This window comes from Arvicanthis niloticus, chromosome 1, assembly GCF_011762505.2.
Source record: "Arvicanthis niloticus isolate mArvNil1 chromosome 1, mArvNil1.pat.X, whole genome shotgun sequence".
NCBI classification, from domain to species: Eukaryota; Metazoa; Chordata; class Mammalia; order Rodentia; family Muridae; genus Arvicanthis; species Arvicanthis niloticus.
The window spans coordinates 87299437-87318374 of NC_047658.1; the positions used below are offsets into that span (position 1 = coordinate 87299437).

General features: G+C 42.8%; 1 protein-coding gene across 7 annotated transcripts in view; it reads right to left on the reverse strand.

Moving 5' to 3' along the window:
• Positions 1-18938, reverse strand: part of Dcun1d3 (defective in cullin neddylation 1 domain containing 3) — a 42347-nt gene that overhangs the window by 22979 nt on the left and 430 nt on the right. For 2 of the 7 annotated variants that reach the window (XM_034486456.2, XM_076941798.1), the window contains exon 1: positions 18707-18906. The exons of 1 other annotated variant lie outside the window; for it this stretch is intronic. The gene's annotated coding sequence lies outside the window, so the exon portion shown is untranslated. Of the gene's footprint in view, positions 1-18399; positions 18573-18706; positions 18907-18938 lie in introns of those variants that run through there. 4 more of the 7 variants (XM_034486457.2, XM_076941821.1, XM_076941809.1 and 1 more) reach the window with 4 other exon arrangements.

Genomic DNA, 18938 nt, shown 5'->3' on the forward strand with positions numbered 1-18938 from the left:
AAGGAATCCAACAGGGAAGGGATTCTTCGGGAGCTGGAGATCTCAGGGGAGGAGTCAGGAAGAAAGAGCAGGAGAATGCCTTCATAGGACGTGTATCACATGTGACACAAAAGCGTAACAGAAGACGGTTTGGTAGGAGACAGAGGACCAACAAGAGAAGAAAGGGGATGAGGGAGAAAGGGCAGTGTAAGAGATAAATAAGGTGTAAAATCACACACACACACACACACACACCATAATGAAACCCGTTACTTCACATGCTAACTTAAAAAAATAGCAACTACAGAAACAATGAAAATAAATACTATGTATTTGGTGCACTGCACAATCTGCCTACATGCATGTTAGCCTAGGTACTCTCCTGTAACTGTTCACAAATACCTCCCTAAGGCTCAGTACTTACCAAGCACTGTAAATGTTTTACACAGAACTAAAAAATGATATAGCACCAACATCAGTATATGGTTATTATTATCACTTCTTCACAGACAGAAGACTGAGGCACAAGTTCTAAGTAACTGACTGAAGGACCCCTGTTTTACTGGTTATCAAAATAAGAGCAACAGGATGAGTTGGGTGGCACTAGCCTTTAACCCTAGCAGAGGCAGGTGGATCTCTGTGAGTTTAAGACCAGCATGGTATACATAGCAAGTTACAGGGTAGCCTGAGCTACATAGTGAGCATACTCTCTTAAAACAAACCAAAACTCTTTCAAATAAGAGTGTTGTTTTGTTTGGGGTACCAAAGTCCCTCAGCCTCTGAAGAACGGAGCTTGAAAGTGGCTAGTTGTTTTCAATTTTAACTGCAAAGTACTGCAAGTAATGAATTCTGGGGTTTGGGAGATGGCTCATGGGTTAAGAGCACTTACTGGCTGCTCTTTTAGTGGACCCAAGTCTGATGCCCAGCCCCACATGGTAAATCCCAACTATCCCTAACACAAATTCCAGAGGCTCCTACACTCTCTTCTGGCCTCCTCCTCTCCTCTGGCACAAGGAGCACTATGCAGGAAAGCACTACAACATAAATATTTAAAGAAATAGATTCTACATCCTGACCTAATACGAACACACAAACACAGATGCAAAACAAAGATGCTCTCGTGATGCAATGCTGATTGGTTCTTGCTTCTGCAATGTGTTCTGTCTGACTGATGCTACTTCCTTTCCCAGGTTGTTTTCAATTGTTGGCTATGGCACTCTAAGGAGAAATGACCCTCAGTTTGAAAAATCTCAAGACTAGGCTTTTTCCCTGTGGTATAATTAGTGTGTTCAACCAACATGGTAAGCACTTTCTAGTTATCACACAATTTTATCTTCACAGCTACCCGCGAAGAGGGCTATTTCTGCTATCTCTATCTCACAGGTGAGGGAATAAGCTCAGGGATACACCCTATGAACCTAGCACCGTGGAGACTAAGACAGCATTTCAAGTTCCAGGCTACAGACTTCCTTTAAAAAAAAAAAAAAAAGGAAGGAAGGAAGGAAGGAAGGAAGGAAGGAAGGGAGGGGGAGGGGGAGGGGGAGGGGGAGGGGGAGGGGGAGGGGGAGGGGGAGGGGGAGGGGGGAGGGGGGAGGGGAGGGGGAGGGGGGAGGGGGAGGGGGAGCGGGGGAGAAAGGAAAAGAAAGGAAAGGACAGGGAAGGGAAAGGACAAGGAAGGGGAAGGGGGGAGGGAAGGGGAAGATGGAAGAAAAAGAAAAGCAGACAACTACCTTATACAAGTCCCTATTGTTTGACAAAAACAGGAGATAGAATCCTACATCCACTGCTCCCCTAGTTTCCCAGCTCCTCTCACTTATGTAGGGAATGTGTCTTCTACTGGCCAGTATTGCACAGGCAGCAATGATGTAAGGAGACTGGGGCAGATGTGATTCTTCAGTCATGACTACCATCACCTGCTGGGGTGCACCAAAGAAATAACCAAAACATTACAGATAGTTTAGTGGAGTCTGCAGCTCCTGGGTCTCTGCAGGACTGTACAGAGCACAGTATTCTTCCCTGCTGACCTTGTGGAATAATAATAAACTTGTCAGATTACTCCAAACTTCCTCAGTAGTGCTGCTGTGACTCAGTTCAGACTTCTACCATCTTGAGGGCAGTGCCCTCACAAGGGCTTCACCCACTTCTCATCTTGCTGCACAGGAGTGACCACGCACAAACACAGTGTAGACATTCTTAAAATCATTTAATAGAACTGGGCATGTGCTTCAGTGGTGTATAGTCCTCATCTTGCATGTTGCAAGCCCCTGAGTACAATCTCTAGTACAGGTCCTCTTCCTAAATTACAGATTCTTTTCACCTACAGACTCATCCAAACTCACAAGGCACACAAAACTCTTCAGGATTTGATCTCAGCTTCTGTCATTGTCCTCCCGTTTTTATTTCAGATGCTTCTAGCATATTAATGTACAAAGTATTTCCCAAGATGCCACCTTGTCTCCACAGCTTTACCTCACATATTGCTGGGAATGCTTCCCCCCTTCCTGATTCTCCGATCTTGTTTCTTCAGCCCAATCTCAGACTTTCTTCCCACAGGACTCCTTGCTGCTGAAACCCTTGGCACCTACATTGATATCACATCTTGGAGTACCAACTTTACAAACTATCTGGTTCTTACTGTGCCTGGTGTTTCTACCATGCTGCAAGTTCCTTGGAGAACAAGGTCCACTGTACTCTAAGTCTGTTAGAAAGATACCTGGCAACATACAGCATCATTTGCTCCTAAAATGCCAGTATTAAACTATGGAGCCTGTCCACCAGAAAAGGGTGGACTACAAATAATTCCCTGGAATAAGATGGTGAGAGCAGGACATTGGAGGCCAAGATTCTCTAGCTTACAAGACTGATTTTGAGTTTCACAAGTTCCCAATGAGTGATGCACATTCCATCTGAGAAAGTCAGTCCCTTGCTCAGACATTTCTAACTGGAAAACTACAGAATCTGTTTCTTCTTAAGCAGAAATTATCTTGTATCTGTTTAGAAAGCTCGGGCACGGCTAGAGCCTTGTTCTGTTAAGCTGCTGTGGCAATCACAAGCTCTTCTATTTATGCAGATTTCTGACAAGTACTAAGTGCTGGGGACCTTCTAAACTTGTTTGAAGCCAAGTATTGTGTACAAATAGTAAATGTGCAATACAGAAAGGAGAAGCTTAGGATGAGTTACTTACAAGGAGGAAAACCCATTTCTTTACAAAAGGGGAAAAGGCAACTGGAAAGGTTTTCACCTGTTGCGTAATTTTATTAGCTCTTTCTGCTGGGTCAGGCAATGACTGAGCACTGGATACTTAGAAAACAAATACTGATAAATTAAGCAACTCCACTTTCTTGGCTAAGGAGAGTTCAAAGTCAGTTAAGTCTTCAATTAATGATTTGTCTGGTTTGAAACTGCCACAAAGGTCAAGATTCTAAAATCTTGAGAAGACTTGTTTTTAATTCATTTATTTATGTGTGTGCACCTTGTGGTGGTCAGACGACAGCCTCTCCCCTTCCACCACATGCTACCAAGCGCCTTTACCCATGGACCCAAGGACCCATTACAGCAGCCCCAGGCTTTATCTCAGAATGAAATGATTCTGGATAAACTGAGAAGTCTACGGTAAATGGTGCTGGAAACTAAGACATATTGATCCAAAAGCAATTTCCCAAGAACAAAAGAAAATGAACAACTGTCTCCAGCCCTGCAAAGGTTTGCTGTAGAGCAAGGGTCACTGCTACAACTCCCTTCCATCCCCTTTCAGATTTATCCAGACTCACCAGTTGTCACCTATAAATAATGACTAACTTCCCCAGAAGGGAATACAGACTATTTCAGATATGCAATCTCTACACTCAGTAAGATGGTCTTATGATTTTTTTTACATCCAAGAAGAAAGACACATTGCCTGATCTGAAATCCAAGTAAATTAAAATCTGCTCAAAGGATACTTAAGAGTATATCTTAGTAGAAATGGCAATTTTTTTTTAAAATGGAGATTTTTTTAATCCCCCCAAAACTACAGCCTGGAGCAAAAGCCTTTACCCTTTCCTAGCCTGCCCTAACTAGCACAAGTCACAAGCTTTCAGATGACAAGATAGTAAAAACGACAAATCAAAATTATATAAAAATTTCAGACACAGCACTAGACCTCACCACTGCTGGGAAACTTCTGAGTTTTTCATTAGGAAATCATGCAGAGGGCTGGGGACACAGCTCAGGAACAGGGTTCTTGTGTGATAGCTTGGCTGTTGAGTGCCCATGATAGCTAATCTTGCTTGTCAAAGTGATATACCTGGAAGAGGGAATCTCAACTGAGGAACTGACTTTATCAAATTGACCTGTGGCATTTTCTTGATGCTAACTGATGTGGGAGGGCCCAGCTCACTGTGGGTGATGCCGCTCCGGGGCAGTTTGGCCTGGCCTGGATAAGAAAGGTAACGTAGCAAGCCAGTAAACATCCTTGCTCCAGAGGCTGAGCCCTTTCCTCCCCAGGATGGTTTTGGTCAGTGCTTTATGACAGCACTTGTGGGAGCACTTATCCCAAACCTGAGTGTGCCAGAACTCAGACAGTGGAAGGAGACAACTGACTCCCACAAAGTGTCCAGACTTTAACACACTCACCCTCTGGCACATGAATCAATCAATCACACACACACACACACACACACACACACAGAGTAAATTAATTAATTAATGGCAGAGATTTTAAAAGAATGAGATCATTTGTAAAATACAGACCAACCACCAAAGGCAGATAATAAAAAATAAAAGATGAGGAAAAAGTCTAGGGATTATGGGTAATTAAGGTTAAAACAAACAAAAACCCACAAAACACAGACTACATCTAAATGCAGCTTTCTCAGCTTATATTGTTCCACAAAAATTTTAATTTTATTTGGGGATTTAAGTGGAGTTAGGGGATAGCAACTCCCACAACGGGATATCATTGCTATCACTATGCCTCTTAAGATCGACAAAGAATTATGAGAATGTGTAAGGTAGATATTTTTAACACTTTAAAATTTTTCAGTGCTTAAGTTTATTTTAGGGCACAAGTTAGTGTCCCTTTAAAGCAGTCACTACCAACATGTTCAGGTCACCTCTTAGATGAGGCAGAGCCAAGACCTTGAATCTGGGTGCCAGATCCGTGGTCAAGTCTTTTCTCCTTCCCTTGGGTTTTAAACTCCTGGAACTTTAGGGAGTTCCAACAAAGGAATGAATGACCTATCAATCCCAACAGTGAGGACCTGATAAAAGTGAAAAGAACATGGTGTTCACTTTCCACTGCTTAAAAATAAGGGTACCACTTACTAAAATCTGTGATGTTTAAAATTGCACATATCATTGGGATTTGGACAATGTCTTTATTTTGAATTCCATCCAGCCTACCTATGGGTATCTCTGTCAAACTTGTCAGTCTGCTTGAGTCAGAAAAGTCAAGTCTTCAAATATACACAAATGTGGACCTGCTTTACAGTGCCAATTCCACAAAGACATCATGAAGATATGGCTCTGCACTGCTCATTCCTTCTTCAGTTATAAGCCAGCCATTTCCATCCACTGTTATTCCTTTACATGTCCATTTATCAGCCGACATTTTTCTTAAAAGTTAAAAAAGAAAGGAAGGAAGGAAGGAAGGAAGGCAGGCAGGCAGGCAGGCAGGCAGGCCGGCTGGCCTGCTAGGCACAGTGGCACACCTGAGAGACAGAGAAAAGTGGATCTCTGTGAATTTGAATCCAGGCTGGTTTATCTATATAGTGATTTTCATCCAAGTCAATCAAAATATGCCGTCTATTGCTCCACAGAAATTTGAGCTTTATTTGGTGGTTTTATTAGGGTTGTGGCATAGCACCTGTCTTATTAAAAAAAAAAATTTAGATCATTCTTAGCACCATTATCTATTAGTCAGAAGCGTTGTATGGTAGTTACATTTTCATACTATACATTTAAAAAGGAAAACTGATAAATGAAAAGTATTCACCATGTACTCCCCAGACTCATCAGTAGTTCAGAAAGTACACTAGTGTACTCATTTCAATAACAAATATAAATAGAACCAGGGCCCTAGATAGGACTCAGAAATGCTTGCCACCAAGCCTGATGACCAGAGTTCAATCTCTGTAACTCCTATGGTGGAAAGAAACAACCATCTTCCTCAAGTTGTCCTCAGACCTTCACACATGTACACACACACACACACACACACACACACACACACACACAAAGTGTAAGAAAAAATTAACTAAAAAAAAGTATATCCAAATCTATACTTTTGCAAAACAGTATATATTATTCCTAAATCCTTTGCATCCCAGTTAAAGACAACAAACACAGAGGGGATGTGACCTACACAAAGACATAGCAACTAGCAGCAGAGTGCAGACTAGCAAAGGGCACTGTATGACACCAGTGGTCCCCTAGAAGAGACTGTCCGGAAGTCTTAGATACCTGGCCTCAGTCCACCTGAAGCGAGCCTGAAGGAGGTCTGGGCTTTTCACTTTCCCCTATGAACAACAGGCACAACATGGTATTTAGCAGCTGATCTTCTCAGATAATCTGGATTGGCTGACACAAATCTGTTTCCATCCAAAGTCTCAAGAAGGCTTGTCCAACTCACTGAACTTCAAGGCATATGGCCAAAGATAAAACCGTCCCTTGGATCAGCTTCTCAATTTTAGACCCACGGTATCTTAGCCCTTTGTCCCCACTGCTAGACTCAACACAGGCTCTGTAACAGTAGTTCTCAACCTATGAGTCACAACCCCTTTAAGGAGTCAAATGACCCTTTCACAGGGGTCACATCAGATATCCTGCAAATCAGATATTTACATTACCACTCCTGACAGTAGCAAATTAGTTTTGAAATAACAACAAAATAAATTATGGTGAGGGGAGGGGGTCACCACAACATGAGGAACTTTATTAAAGGGTTGCAACATTAGGAAGGTTGAAAGCCATTTCTCTATAAGATTTCAGGAGGAAGATTTTTCCATACCTAATTTTTAGGCCAGCTTTGGAAACAAACTGGAAGTTTCCATTAGAGTCACCCATGTATTTATTTCCCAGATACCCAGAGGGCAGGTTTTATTTTCAAGTGATAACTGTGCACCTAGCAATGTTTTATATACTCTATAGAAGGAGGTAAAATGACATAGCCCCTTCTTGGAAACTGCATCTGGATAAGCTTGTAGCTAATGACAATAACTAATAATAATAATCCTTTTTATGACACATACTATATGATGTCATAAATGCACTAACAATCCTTACAAATACTTAATGAATTTCACTCTACATATGATACCTGAGGCTTAGAGAAATGTAGCTCATCCAAGTTCAAGTGGCAAGTGAAGTTCAGACTTATGATCAGAGTGTTAGCTCTAGATATGTGCTTCTAACCAGTGATTATGAATTGCTCTGCCTGGCCTCATACCAACTTTGGCAATATGTTCTCATTCTCTGGCTCCTTCTCTGTCTACACCTGTGTCTAGCTTGTTCTCTCTCTGAAGTCTGTCTCTGTACAACTGGCCCAGTAAAACTGCCTCTCTCTCTTTGCCTCTCTTGTCTGTGGTGCTCTCTTAAGTAGCCTCCTACTCCTGTGAGAGTTGGGCATATCATATTTCTGACTCATTCTGTCAAATCTCTCTCTGACTTGTCACTTTGTCTGCCACTCAATTAGAAATCACTTTAAACATGGCTGCCTCCTTCTACAAACTAACCTTACCTACATTGTTTGGAATTACAAGTGTGTACTAAGGGCTTGTCTGTATTCCAGCCAGAGGGATTAAAGGTGTGTGCTAAGGCTGAGCCACACCACAACTTAAAACAGGTTTTTTCAGTAAATACTACAACCTTGAGGTTCACAGTGTGATCAAATATCCTAGAACAGAGAAGACCCTTTGGACCACACCTGAGTTTTACAGGGTGATTTCAGGGTGGGCCACTGGAGGTTTCAAGGGAGGGGCTAGTTGCACCAGGAAAACTTAGGCACAGAATTCAATTTTAGGTGCTACTGTCTCAGAGATGGGCAGTAAGAAAAAAAGAGTTCAACCAAGATGAGCCAATAACCATGCCTATATAATAAAATCTCAATTCTGAATCAAAGACCAAAGTGGCATCTCTGGTTAGTATAGTTATACTAACCAAGAAACACACAAACCACAACCCCACACGCCCGCCGCCACCGCAACCGCCACCAACTACCACCACTGCCACCACCACCACCACCACCACTAAAGCACAATACATCAATGAGAACCCAGAATTTTCAGAGAATTTCCAAGTTGGTGAGCACAGAGACTGTCTGGGAGGGTGGTGTGACTGACCTACCTGGAGCCCAAGAAACTAAAACTCCCCTAGGTATCTTAACAGGGGTACTATCTATAGCTCTAGGGACAGCAAGAGGGAAAATGTTCAGGCATAAAAGAAACTTGTCCTAGGCAAGATTTACAGCTCTTCATTTGATTGGAGTGTGAAGATAGAGAGGACGGGGTCCCTGTGCCTATTTCTGGCCTTCTATTTTATTAAAAGTTTACCTTATAATTAGAACCAATTGGCCGGGCGGTGGTGGCGCACGCCTTTAATCCCAGCACTTGGGAGGCAGAGGCAGGAGGATTTCTGTGTTCGAGGCCAGCCTGGTCTACAGAGTGAGTTCCAGGACAGCCAAGGCCATACAGAGAAACTCTGTCTCCAAAAAAAAAAAAAAAAATTAGAACCAATTGGCTGCAGATGGGGGTGGGGGTGGGTTTCATGGATCTCTTTGTCTCTCCCCAATGTGGCTACATTGAATAAATCTCTTTTTTTTCCACTATTAATTTTGATCTTTTAATCAGTTTATTGGCTTGTTGGGGAAGAGGATGTGGTGACTCCAGAAATGGTGGCACATACCTAGAGAGAACAATAGGTCCTGCACTTCCAACTTATCATTTGCCTTCTGTATCAATGTAGCTAGTTTGTAACACCTGGGCTCAAGCCATCCTCAGTCTCCTAAGAGAACTACATACATAGACCAAAGCATCTGCCTCTTTTGGAGGCTGAGGGATGCATAGGTTCAACTCACGGCTTTACATATGTTTGGATAAGCACTATACAAACTATTCCCAGCACCAAATTAAGGCAAAATAGAAAGACAAGAAAATAAAAGCTAAAGGAATACAGATGATAGATAGATAGATAGATAGATAGATAGATAGATAGATAGATAGATAGACAGACAGAGATAGATAGCCAGGCTTGGTAGTACTTGCCTGCAATCCTGCACTCCTGAGACAGAGGCAGGAGTATTTCTGTGAGTTCGAGGAGGCCAGTCAGATCTACACAGTGAGTTCCAGGACAGCCAGAGCTATGTAGAGAGACCCTGCCTGAAAAAGCCAAAATAATAATAATAAATATCTTATGAACTAGATTAGAAACCACATTAAAGTAAAAACATGTCTTGACTCTGGTCCTTTTAAAAATTTACTTTAGTATATTATTGAATACCATAAGTGCCTGTGGAGGTCAGAGGAAGACATGGGGTCACCAGAATTGAAGTTACAGACAGTTGTGAGCTGCCATGTACGTGCTGGGAACTGACCCTTGGCTCTCTGCTGAAGCAACAAGTGCTCTCAAGCACTGAGCCAGCCCTCCAGTCCTGACTGCTCTAAGCACTCACTGAGCCACCCCTCCAGCCCTGACTGGCTTTTTTTCAACCTATTCTGTCATTGCTGTTTTCATTTTTTTTTTCTTTACATGGATGTGTTTTGCCTGAATGCATGTATGAGCACATGTGAGCCTAAGAGCCCAAAGAGGCCAAAAGAAGGTATCAGATAAGGTGAAAATGAAGTTATGAGCAGTTGTAAGTGGGAGGACTCACACCTGGGTCCTCCAGAAGAGCACCAAGTGCCCTTAACTGCTAAGCTTGGCTACAAATGAGTATACTGAACATTTTTATTTAACTTTAAAATTTTTTCAACAATGTAATTCAAAAGCACCAAATCATATGGAGATGCTTCAGGGAGACTCTCGTGACATTCATGGCCATACTTGTGTGTGGGGAGCCAACAGAAGGCGGCTATCATCCTTGCAGCCATCTTGAGCCATATACCCGGATAAGAGACTTCATTACAATAGCCTACAACAGCTGAGCACACTCTGATAACATCTTGCTTTAGATACCCAGGATCTTCCCTTGGGTGTGTGAGACTTAAAGGTGTGTGACTTATGGGTGTGACTTAGAGATCAGATTTACAGACAAGGCCTAAGGGCATGACTTAAAGGTGTGACTTAAAGGAGTGGCTTAGAAGTGAGACATATAAAAGGCAAGAGGCAGACAGGAGAGTTCAGTACAACTTGGAACTAGGATTAGGTGCTAGGAACTAGGGACCTGGAACTAGGGACTTGGAGAGAAAAAGAGAGACTGAAGAATACATGGGATTGAATCACATTCTGTCTGGTCTCCATTCTCGCTCCTCGCTCTTGCTGAACCCCAACCGGAGGACTGGAGCAGCTTGGGGCAGTGTGGGCTCTAACAGTTTAGCCCCCAAGGCTTTTGACCGTGCGGGTTCCAACATTGATAGAGCGGTCCACAACATTTTGGTCCCCAAATGTGGGGCAGCTTGGGCTGCAACATTTGTGTGTGTACTGTCTTTTTCCTAAGTACCTTCCCCCTCCTTCAATGCCTAGTATTAAGTCTACAGTAAAGTCTTTGTTAATAATCTAGCTCTGCTTGATACAAACTTGTCCTGAAACTATTTTCTCCAGTACTTGGTTCCACCTGACAAAAGACCCTTTGGGCTGCTATTGGAAGCAGGATGGGGCTATATATACTGTTCCTGCTGCCACTGGCTGTTACAAACAAAACTAAAGTCATTCATATCATGCATTACTTGAGTTCTATGAATCCTGCTAGCATAATATCAAACCTGACAGGCTGTGAGAACCCCTGAACTTGTGGTCTATAAGAAGTTAAGATAACTTGTGAATGCCCACAGCTAGCATCTAAGTGGCGCAATCTTGTAAGACTGAGTCACTGGCATGTGGGCTCTGTGCTAATTCCAGACAACATCAGAGCTGAGTTGCTGGACACTCAGTTGATGCCAGAAAACTGTTGGAACAATGTGATTGGTAACCTCAGAAACAGACGCACACATTAATACCAACTTCACCAGTGTTCAGAAGACACTTTACTGCTTGATGTAATCACAGAATCTGCCTGTCACCAACCTAACAGTAGGAAATCAGGGCCTTTGGGATCTACAAGTACCTGATAAATAAAAACCTTTCAAGAAAACAAAACAAAAACTAGAGCTGAAAGATGGCTGAGTAGTTAAGGGCAGGTACTGCTCCTCCACAGGACCAGCATCCATACTGGGGTACTTATAGCTACTTCTTACCTCTAGCTCCAGGGAATCAGATGCTCTCTTCTGACCTTCATGGGTGTATGCGTGTGCTCGTGTGTATGTGTAGACACACACACACATAAATGAGAATAAACCACAGAAGGGGGAAAAAAAACTAAAGAACGATTTGAATCTGCCAAAGAAAACACAGAGGTAGTAGAAATTCAAAGTTTAAAACAATTTTCTTCAATAGCTTTGTCTGTTACTTCACATTTGTGGTAGTTCCCAAGAGAAAGTCAGGCAGGAATAGTCTTGAGAGTTCAGAAGTAAATGCTGTCATAAGAGTAACCCCACCTAGTATCTTCTTCATTATGTATTCTATTATGTATTCCCCACACTAAGAGCCCAAGTACATTATATTTCTCATCTCACCAGCTTCTGATCTGTGAAACTCAAGTCTTAAATAACAACAACAACAAAAATCTTTTTTAAAAACATATCAAGTCCTAAGTGACAAAAAGAAAAAAAAATACTCCAGCACCCACAGGCAGCCCATCATGAATGCCTAGTCAATTGTGAAGATTAGTATAAATGTACCATCCACTGGATCCCTACACTCTCCTCTGCAGCAATAATGCATGTGTGTTCTCATGGAGATCAGGTCTCCATCCCCTCCTGGTGCGTGATGTCCCTAGAGTTGGGCACTCAGGCCCCTAATCCCTCCCTCCTAGTGAATGTTACTTCCTAGAGTTGGGCAATTTATGAGCTTTTGCTCCTTACCTACCTCGGTCATTATTGGCCTTTCCCAGCTGATACACTGGGGACAAGTCTCTTCTCTACTATCCCCTTCCCACGATACTCCTACTGACTTACAACTTTGGCCACATAAAGGCTTGCTACTCCATCCACTTCAACTGAACTACTCGATGCCTCTGGAAACACCTTTACACCTCTTCATCAGTTAGAAAGCCCAAAGTAGGACTCTTCCCATGAGCATGAGCTCTAGAGCAACAGTTTAGAGTAAATGATGAATAAGTGACTAGTTATTTTAAATAAAAATTAATCAACGAGAACCGTGAAAATATTTTTAAAAATGGGCAGAGCATTCACTATATAACTTATCATCCCTGAAAACACCATCATAGTTAGGAAAAACTGTCTCCTTAAAGGGCCCAAGAGTGTTATCTTATCCCTGATCCTGCTTCCTAGCGCCCCTCCCCACCCCATGCTAGTCTCAGCATCTTCTCTAAGGTGGTAGAGAGAAGATCTACATCTCCTCTTGTTTAAACAGTATCCAGTAGGTATAAAGCAAGTGTGAAGGGGGTGGAAAGCTGGTCAGCTTTTTGTGATAGGATTTCATATAGCCCAGGGCTGCCTCAAAAGTTCTGCGTAGCCGGGCGGTGGTGGCACACGCCTTTAATCCCAGCACTTGGGAGGCAGAGGCAGGCAGATTTCTGAGTTCAAGGCCAGCCTGGTCTACAGAGTGAGTTCCAGGACAGCCAGAGCTACACAGAGAAACCCTGTCTCGAAAAACCAAAAAACAAAAAAAGTTCTGTGTAGCTGAGGATCCTGATCTCCTGCCTCAACCTGAGTTGAATCCTAAGAGTACAGAACTACAAGTACAGGACTTGAAGTGGATGCATGTGATTTTGTTTTGTTTGAAATAGAGCCATGCTTATTGTTCTACCTGGCCTGGTACTGGCTATATAGTCCAAGCTGAACACCAACTTGCAGCAATCCTGCCACCTGAGTACAGGGACTGCACTGTGACACTAATCCTGGCTAAAGCAACTGCTTAATTGAAGCCAAATTCTCATAATATAAAAAGATGGCTTTTGCAACCACTGTAGTTATTTACATGAACTTGCTCTATCAATAAGCATACTTGGACTTTCCTGTTCAGATGCTATAGTAGGTCATTGGGAAAGCAATTATATACAATTCAGCACTTTGCACAGCTATTATTAAGTCATGCCCACTAGTTATCAAAGAGCTGAGAAACAAGGCATGATGATACTATAGAATCCCAACATCATTTTGGAAGATGAGAGAAGAGATCTTGAGTTTGAGGCCAACCTGGCTACATATGAAGACCTTGTCTCATAAAACTGAAAGAACTCAGGGTCCTGAAGTTTCCACTCCTATTTGAATGTAATTGGGTCCCTTAGAGAAAACACTCTGGGGGAGACTTCAGCTTTCTCTATAAAGCATCCTCAATCTCTGCTACACTAGGGTACTCTCATTCCATTATCAAACACTGCTTTATATGTGCCACACAATTAAGGGATTCTCCAAGATTTAAAGAGTTAGTAAAATGATGCAGTGGGGTAAGAAATAAAAAGCAAAATGCCCTCATTTCTGTCACAAGCATACTCCTGCCTCAGGAGGGCTCCTCAAATTTAAGCTTAGGGAAAAAAAAGGGGGGGGGGGACATGGTAGTGGACATGTGGTACATGCATGCTTTTTTTTCAATCCCAGTCCTCAGGAGGCAGAGGCAGGCAGATTTCCATGATTCCAGGACAGCCTAGTCTACACAAGGTTCCAGGCCAAGTCAGAGCTACACCAGATATTCTAAGGTTTTTGCAGGGGTCTGATACCATACTAGATTAAGAAAAATTAACTGCTTTAAATACAGTAAATGCTATGACTACTAAACAGGGCAGATCTCCCCAACACACTGTCTCCTGGACCAACAGACAGAAAGAGCAACAATGGCTACAAGATGCTAAATGCTCCTTGAAAACCAAGTCCTGCTCTCTGCAGAGTGCCATCAGAGATCTGTCAGTCATCAGAGCTGGGCTAGATCTAAAGGTCTCAGTGGTAGCATTATTTCCAGTTACCAGGAACTGAGGGTGAATGCTTCAGCAATACACAATAGGAGGGGAGGAAGGGGGCAGAAGAGGAACTGGACAGGGACAGGCCACAGATACATGATGATGTTTACCAAATGATGCTTCACTGCTGTACAACCTAGGATTCTATGCGGTATCTTACCCCCAAACCCAACAATTCAACTCACTACTCAAAGACTTAGGCAGGGCCAAACTCTCAAGGATGCAGAATCAAGGATGCAGAACTCATCATCCACAAGTTCCAATGTATGGTGTTTAAATAAGGTCTCATCTGTATATATCTTAAAGACTGGGCATGTTCCCTCTTTTAATATAGCATAACTCCAAAGAATCAGTTTGCATCACTTTTGGTGTTATCCCCACTCAAATCTTTTGACTCCCCCCCCCCAAATAAAACCTTCCATTGCCCAGAAAAATAGATACAAAAACTAGTGAAACTAGATTTGAACTAAAGGACATTAACTCAATCAACCTGGTCTGTTATGGAAGAGCTAAGAATACTGTACCAACATTACGTAGAACTGATCCTGGTACACTGGTATGAATGTCTGTAAACAGACACAAAGACTAATTGTAAGTTATCAAGAGTTAGGGAAACAGGAGTTACCACATAATTACCACTGTTTCCATCTGAGTTACTACTTCTTCACCTCAAAACAACTGGCAGCCAGTGTACAATCAACTCTCCTCACTACAGAACACATAGCAAGACAGTAGTAAAATCAGATTACCTTTAAACCAGCTACTGAAATGAAAAACCTACCCACAAATCCAAGGGCAAGTTTCACCAACTGGTTCCTTAGTTTTCACTTTTAATTAGAATGTGTTCAAAATCCCTCAAACGCTAAGAAACAAACTGACTGGCACGTTAGGTCAAAAGGCCAACTCAGGCCCAAGACTCCAAATTCACTTAAGATTTAGATTCATTTCCCAAACACAATTAGCAGTCAATGTAAGGTTTTAAGGGCTTCTCCGAATGTTCAAGTCCCCCACACCCGAATATCCCCACCCCCAACACCCCCACTTATCTCTATTCCCTTTCAAAAGTTAGTCTACAAACTGGCTGATGAAATGTCAGCCTAGATAATATTTTCATAAGTGAATTGTAATAAATCATTGAAATGAAGAAGGATAGTAAACTGCTTAACACCAAATAGAGCACTGTCTGCCCAGCAATAGCAAAGTCAAGGCCAAGCTCTTTGATTCATGCCACATCCTAAGAGTTCACACTAGTCATTTACCTGCAAACTAAGATCTGCTGTTTGCATTTAAACAAGCTGCACCCTCCCTTACCCAAGGACAACATAGAAAGCTTTACCCAGTTAGTTCTGAAGAGCCACCTGCAGGTAGTAGGAGAGTACTAAAACATAACCCAAGTGACAAGTCTACTGTTTCTGAGTTGTCTTTACCTAACACCAAAAGGTTTCACTTAACATTTTAAGACTGGGTTTACTACAAAACCGTCTAAGCAACAGTTATATCTCTCAACTGCACAGCTCCAAAGACTGATTCACTCAAAGAATGCTTCAGCCACTTTTGTGAGGTTGAGAAGGGGAGAAAAATCCTCTTTTCACTTTAGCCTACTGTGATACAGCTCAAGAGGGCCAAACCCAAGTAACATCTTGATAAGGCCTCTCAGGTGGACAATCTGTTGAAGATAAGGTTGAACTGGAGATGAATGCACCCAACTGAAGGCAAAAGTGGGTGACATCCCTGAGTTACATGCCAACCCAAAGATGGTGACATAGTGGAAATGGGCCCACAATAGTCCTTATCTAAAGAAATCCAGAGTGACTTTTAGTACCAACTTTCCTCTCAGTGGGATATTACTACTCACAAGGAGGCCAAAGCAAGTGCAGAACTATTGCAACACAAACACTGCCTGCCCACAGAGAGAGAGAGAGAGAGAGAGAGAGAGAGAGAAAGAGAGAGAAAGGAAGGAAGGAAGGAAGGAAGGAAGGAAGGAAGAAAGAAAGAAAGAAAGAAAGAAAGAAAGAAAGAAATCTGTAGATCAACACAGTATTAAAGAAAGAAAGAAAGAAAGAAAGAAAGAAAGAAAGAAAGAAAGAAAGAAAGAAAGAAAGAAATCTGTAGATCAACACAGTATTAACACATGGCCAGTTCTTTAACCTTAAGTTTATACCGAGATGGAAGGCGTAGATACTAGCACACATTCAGAGTACTTATTATGCATATACAGCAAAATATTTTATGGGAACAGGTGTGCCCTCAATTGAACATCCTGCTTATTTCTAAACACAAAGCCCAAGTGCTACTGCGGCACCTCCTCTACTCCTCTCAGCTGGGTGAGCTGCTTTTGTCTCTAACAGTCCAAAAGAACATGCAAAAATAATGATAAACGCTCTAGGAAGGACAACAGAATGAACCAAAAGGAGTATTTCTGTTTCTCCTCCTCCTTACTCATCTTTTGTCTACCTAAGTCCCAACTCCACTCTTCTGACCATATTTTACTTAACCTTTTACTCCCTAAACCTACACCCCACCCCCACTTTCTTCTCCCCGTCCCTAGGACTGGCCAAGTTCATTCCAGCGAGTCTCTGCACAAGCTGTTCCCTAAACCTCCATGAGCTCTCCCTGCATCTTCGCATGGCTGGCTCCCTTTCCTTTAAAGTTCTGTTTAAGCATCACCTCAGGAAGGTCTCCCTCCACTGCATTCCAGGCACACGTTCTAGTCTATCATTCATTTTTTCCAGCACTCAATCAAGATCAGATTGGCTGATTTGTCATCTCTGTCCTCACCTCCCACTCGGATAACTCCTTGAGAGAGGACCTTTTTTGCTTGCGTTCACCTTTGTACACTCACTCAGACAAATCACTGGCTAGTACTTAGTAGTCTGAATGAATTTTGGACTTTTCATTCAATGGCAAACTAGGTTCTAAATGAATTAAAGTAAGACTAGCTAGCAACAACCCTTCTGCTATATTTCTGTAAACCACCTAAACATTACTTGTACAATCAAGGCATAAAGTCTTCTGTTTTATAGGGCCCTGATAAATACGATGGGACTCTCTTCCCACCACCAGAAAAACATGTTATGATAATCCTAGTGATGCTGCACAGCAAACTCAGTTAAAGAGCAACACTCTCTAGTCAAAGGACCCTAAAATCTAGCACCATTTCTTAGAACATAAAGTTTCTTAAAAGACAGTTCCATAATCAACAATGAATTTCTTTTTTAAAATATATCAATGCCAAAACAAGATTCATTAACACTTCACTCTGAGATCTCTGACAGGCTAGAAGAGGCACTACTTACTCGTGGTGTTTTTTTGTTTGTTTGTTTGTTTGTTTAAACAATATGAAGATCTTTCCAATTAATCTTTCTTCAGACATTTCCATACCCATTATGCATTGTGTTTTGCTAAAAGCATAACCACGTATCACACTGCCTCTTATAAGACTACCTATACACAAAGCATCGGCTAAATAAAATAAAAATCAAGCTGATTGTAAGACACACAAATCAAGAAAGACATAAAAGAGCTATTGTCCAACTATAGAAATAAAAACAATAATATAAGGTTTTCTGTTCTCAGAAGTGCATCATGAAGTGTGGGTGGAGAGAAACACAGAAATCCAGAATTAGCCTAACATCAAATCATTTTTGGAGAGAGTTGACAACATGTAAATTACTCACATATAAAGTATTTAGAGCGAGAGACCTTGAGTCCTGGGCTATGATGCCATTTATGATGCCTTGCAAGAGCTCTGGCATTCGAGTATTCATAAAAGAAAATGTTCATTATAATCGGGAGCCAGGCGGCGTTGCGAGGTACTCCTCAATGTGACACGGACCATAACTGAAGTACTACAAAAGCTTGCAGTTAGGAGCTGGGATAGAGGCTGAGCACAAAATTCAAAAGAGGTAACAGAGGTACTAAGTACCACAAATGGGAAAGGGTGACCACGACTGCCACCCAACCACAGAGAATTAAAGTAGAAACAGGGGTGTGTATGAGGGAAGATAAGAGGTGGGGATGGAAAAAACAATACATTTGTCATCCCGTCCCACTTCCTAAACAGGATATAGGCAAAAATCTCCAGCCCCATTACCTCAGGCACAGATGGTTATCATTTATAGCAAAGGTGCACAGAAAGGCCTTCAGGTCTGAGCCCCTTAATTCCAGGGCTGTTAACGATTACAGAGAAGGATGGGGGTGGGGAGAAAAATCAGGGAGGGAGCTGCAGATTCACCCACCACCTCCCCCCTGGGCTCCTACCTCACGTCTCTTACCCAGGACTTTCAGCTCAGAGTCTGCAGACCCTCCCCGGGGATCTACGGCCCCAGGTCCCCAGGCCCGGGATTGAGGGGTGCAGGCGATGGACAAGCAGGGACAGTAGGTAAGTTTTCGGAGCCTTGCGCTTGACAAGCCACAGGCTCCCCTCACAGCCTCTTCTTCCAGAGGGACCAGTCCAGACAAGGCGCAGATTTGCACTCCTCCCTTTCCACCACCACCCCCTTTCTCGAAGGAACCGAACCCCCGCCCCTTCATCTCTTAATGCTCCCCCCTTTTCCTCAACTCCCCCCCCTCCAAACTCACAGCTGCTCCAGAGGTTCCTCCAGTCAAACCCTTTCTGGAAACGACGGCGGCCCGGCGGGTCCAAACTACCTACCATCCCCGCTTGCGTTTCCAGGCTCCCTACCCTCGCCGCCGCCGCCTTTTCTGCCACCGCGGCCGCCGCCTCCTCCTCATCTGCAGCCCACCGGCGGCGGCCGCCCCGAAGCCCCGCCCCCTCCATTGCCTCCTGCATCATCACTTCCGGTAACCCCGC